Source organism: Ursus maritimus, unplaced genomic scaffold (assembly GCF_017311325.1).
Source record: "Ursus maritimus isolate PB19 unplaced genomic scaffold, ASM1731132v1 scaffold_18, whole genome shotgun sequence".
Lineage (NCBI taxonomy): Eukaryota > Metazoa > Chordata > Mammalia > Carnivora > Ursidae > Ursus > Ursus maritimus.
Genome location: NW_024424230.1, coordinates 56,147,687 through 56,152,490, shown reverse-complemented (window position 1 = coordinate 56,152,490; position 4,804 = coordinate 56,147,687). Strand labels below are relative to the sequence as shown.

General features: G+C 40.6%; 1 pseudogene; it reads right to left on the bottom strand.

Moving 5' to 3' along the window:
* Positions 1-622: 622 nt before the first annotated feature.
* On the bottom strand, positions 623-4,369 carry LOC103664630 (annotated as a pseudogene).
* Between the last annotated feature and the right edge of the window lie 435 nt (positions 4,370-4,804).

Sequence of the window (4,804 nt, the reverse complement as noted above, 5' to 3'; positions counted from 1 at the left end):
GCTCCAGTTCATGCTTTTTCTAATTATTCCCAACAAAGAGAAACTTGAAATTCACATATGCTGCCGCTGAACATCTTGCTGCTGAAAGGGCAGACAGAAATAGCCCAAAGAGCAGACTCTGCGGCGAGGAAAGCATCTGGGGAAAGATTTCTGCCTTATTTTTCTTTAAAATAAGGTTATTTAGCACAGGTCTCAGAAAACACATAATGAACCACATTTCATTTTCCTGCTAATTACATTTGAGCTAAGATACAGAAGTAAAAAAGCATTTTCCTTTTTTTTTTTTTAACAAGAAGTTTATTCAAACAACAAGATGCATGACTTGAAGGCAAGCTATCTAGGAAACTATCATTTCTTTTAGAGTAATTTATCCGTACTTAAAATCAGCTTGCCCTACATATAACAGCTACATACAAAAAAAGTTGTAAAATTATCCTTGGTTTTACAACGATAAATGAAAAACATTAAAATTCTCCGATTAAACAGAGTGTGGAAGAATTTTTATATTGTTCTTTTTTTGTTGTTGTTAAAGACTAAAAGCAAAATAACTTACTGGAATACAAAGAGAAGAGCTGAGTGAGCATGCCATGAATGGAGAAAGGAGCTATTTCCACAGAAGCAGTATTTTTCTCCAACCCATCTCCATTTGATGTTGATCAAAACATACAATTGGCCATTTATTAAACAACAACAACAACAATGACAAAAGCCAGTATGCTTATGCACATACAGCAACTTTATGTATAACAAAAGAATGGGGAAGGGGGAAATGAAAGAATAGAGAAAACTATACTATAGGATATGATACTAGGCAGGATACGGTGGAACCAAATTGCAGTTTTCTGAGAATGTCTTTCTTCTTAGTCTGGAGGAATGGAGTTCTGGAATGAAGCAGCAGATTCCCTTTTTAGTAGACACCTCCCATCTGCTGCTGGAACACATCAGTTGTATCTTCCTCATCTCTTTCCAACTGCGCAGGTGTGTCTGTTTCATGGATTGGCTGCCTGTCAAATCAGAATCTGATCTGCATCATCGACAAACCCTGTCATTCACAATAGGCTTTCATCAGTTTACTAAGTAGCATATGCCTCTTAACCCTAAACTGCACTACAGAACCATCCTGGCTTGCCAGCTTCAAATTAATACGATCGTAGTTCTCGGTCTTGACTCATTCCTTGGCTCTTCATTGGCTATGGTGAGCCCCGGGATCTTCTTAGCTGCAGCTTCACAAAAAAGGGACCAGGTTAGCACTGAACAAGCACAAAGCAGCCCCAGGAGCAGCAGAAAGAGGGTGGCAGTGGTCAAGCATTTTCTGAAATAAAAAAAATAAGTCTCTTGAAAGTGTTTAGAACCTACTAGAATTTGTTTAGAACCTACTAGATCAGGGCAGGAGAAGATCTTTATCATGGGGTTTATTTCCAGTCTATTAATTGTGAAAGAGCTGAGACTTAGCCAGAGAAGTCTGAAACTCCCAACTAACTGACATACCTGTGTAAAATAAAGCTCTTGGCGGGGAAGGGCTTCGCAATACAGCCTAAAAAGCAAGAACGGCTCTTTTTACATCAAAAAAGAATAAAAGACTTGAGAATGAATTTAACAAAACAAAATGTCTACTCAGAAAACTACAAAACATTGTTGAAAGAAATTAAGGAAGATCTGAATAAATGAGAAGATATTTCAGGTTAGAGGATCAGAAGACTTAATATATTATCAAGATGTCAGCACTGTGGGGGGATTCACTGCAGAGTCATTCACTGCCATCCCCATCAGAATTCTAGCTGGGTTCTTTGCAGATATTCAGAAGAGGATCCTAAAATTCATATGGAAACACAAGGGACTCAGAAGAGCCAAAACATTCTTGAAAAAGAAGAACGAAATTAGAAGACTCATTTCTTGAACCAAAAACTGATTTTAAAGCTACAGTAATCAAGACAGTGTGGTACTAGCATAAAGACAGACATATAGGTCAATGGAATAGACACATTTGCAGTTAATTTTCTTTCAGTCGGTTCTAAGGCCATTCCATAGGGAAAAGATTAGTCTTTTCAAAGAATTGTTCTTGGATAACTGGATATCCACTTGTAAAAGAATGAAATTAGATGATCTACCAAACACCAAATATAGAAATTGACCCCAAATGGATTTAAAAAAACTAAGCTAAAACTATAACACTCTTAAGAAAAAAACAACATAGGTGTTTATCTTTGTGACTTTGGATTAGGTAATGATTTCTTAGATATGACACCTAAAGCATAAGCAACCAAAGAAAACACTGACAAATTGAACTTTATCAGAATTCAAAACCTTTGTGGTTCAAAAGACATCATCAAGAGACGTAAAAAAGGACAACTTACAGAATGGGAGAAAATAGTTGTAAATCATATATCTGGTAAAGGATTGATACCTAGAATATATAAAGAACAGTTACAACTCAAAAATAAAAAGACATATAACCTAATTTAAAAACAGGTGGAGAATCAGAGTAGATATTCTCCAAACAAGATAAGCAAATGACCAACCAAGAAGCCCATGGAAAGATGTTCAACACCATTAGCCATGAGGGAAGTGCAGCCAAAACCACACGAGATACACTTCACACACACTAAGAGAGCTCTAATCACAAAGACAGATAATAAAAGGGTTTGGCAAAGACATGGTGTATTAGAACACTCCAGCATTGTTAGTGGGAATGTAAAATAATGCAACTGATATAGATAATTGGTTGTCAGTCCCTCAAATGGTCATACATAGAGTTACCATATGACCTCCCCGTTCAGGTCCTAGGTACATACCCAAGAGAAATGAAAACAATGATCTACACAAAAACTTGTGCATGAATGTTTGGAGTAGCCTGGGAGCTAGGTGACCACTTTTGAGATGGCTTTGTCACAGGGCGGGCTATTGGCTGACAGCTCAGCTGGTTCCGGGGTCCTGAAAACATGCGTCCTCTCTTCATGAGCTCCTCTACGGGCTGTTCTGCTTCTTCATGTCATGGCGACTGGGTTCTTAGAAGGAGAAAGGGGCATCCCAAGAGACAGGAAGCAGAAGCTGCTGGTTTCTTAGGGCCTGGGTCTATAGAAACTGTTACCAATACCCCTGTTGCATTTTATTGGTTGAGCAGTCACAGAGCCTGGATTCAAGAGTCAAGGACATTGACCTCAACTCTTGATGGGAAGTGTGTTAAAATTTTGATGACATGTTTTATAACTGCCACACTCCATAGTAATTTCCAGAGCTGTGATGTGACTCCAGGTATGTCTGAATCATGGAGTTCAAAGTCTTAAAAATTCTGCTTTACATCTCAGATAGGAGGGGTGACAGACCCTAGGATGAGTGGGAAAGCTGTTTAAAATATTTTTAGTTGGTTTTAGGAGAGGTGGTATTGTTGTATTACCCTGCTCATAATCATGACCATTTTGAAAGAAAAAAACACAACTATTTGCAATATTTACAGCAAATTTCAATCATGTCATTTTAATGCTGAATATCTGAAGATGGAAAGGTCAGAGACGAGGCTATTAAAAGAACAAACAGAAGAAGGGCTTGTTTCCCTATTAGCAACAGATCTGAAGACAGGGCTCAACCATGAACAGAAAGAGCTCTGTCTACGCTTTGGTTGTGAAGGAGAAGAACAGTCTCTTTATAGTGGGCATGTCTTAACTCAACACCACATTACTCAGCTGGGCTTTAATCCTGGGGCTACAATCAGACCATTCAAAACGCCATCATTATACCTGACAGATGGGGCATGTGCCAGCATGATTCAGACCCGGTAACACATCAAGATGGGAAGTCAGGGCTTTGTTCAACTGTTGGCTTTACGATGCAAATAGAATCCAGGCCCTCTCCTATTTTATTCTGTCATTGTTCCCCAAAGGTTTTCCCCAGAGGATAGAGAAATTCCAGCCATTGCCCTCATTTGCTTTGGGGATCTTGGATTTCGATACCACTACAGACGAAGATTTGCATAAATCCCAACTGCTAAAAGACTGGCTTAAATGACTATGACTCAGTAAATAGGATCTTGGTGCCTGGATAACACGAGGTGCTCGGGAGTGAAACTGACATAACTGTGTGGTATTGGAGCGTCGTAACTGAAACAATGAGGAGATCCAGAGGTACATTATTTTCTCGTGGTACTCATTAACAAGGAGAAAATAGTCATTTTTGCTAACCATTGAGCTTATTTTCCAGAGTAAGCCATCCTTGCTGGGATTCCTAAGAACTGCTCTCCTGGACCACACTGGGACGACTTCACATGCAGCTTGGCATAGGCTGGATCTGCCACCGTGCTGTCTCCAGGGGCCCGGCCCCCCGATTGGTCCACTGAAAGGGCTCTGTGATGATAATTCACCGGAGTGGCCTGCATTCTTGGTAGAAGGACAACAGTTTAAACAGACAGTTCTACTAAAGGAACAAGCAAGAAAAATGCTTCACGGGCTGATTTTTAAGGAGCAGTTGTCTCCTTAGGACTAGGAAGGGCAAGGAATCTGGCAAAGGACAGAGTGGTCAGAGGGACGAGAGAGGTTTTTTACTTTCTGCTGAGTCTTGCCCTGAGTGCTCAGGAAACTACCAACAACATTCCCAGCATCTTTGCCTGGCGGGGCTGATAAGCAATATGCTGCTGCCTTGCCCAGGCTGGAACCCTTCCGTCCCTAATGGACCAGAAGCCATTAGCACCATCGATCGCTGGCCAGGATGCGGCCCCAGCCCCTCCCTGGGTGATTTATGATCTCGGTGCTGAGACAGGAGCACGGATGGACTGTCTTCCCAAGATGTGGTCCAGGCGGCGCTAGCATTCTTT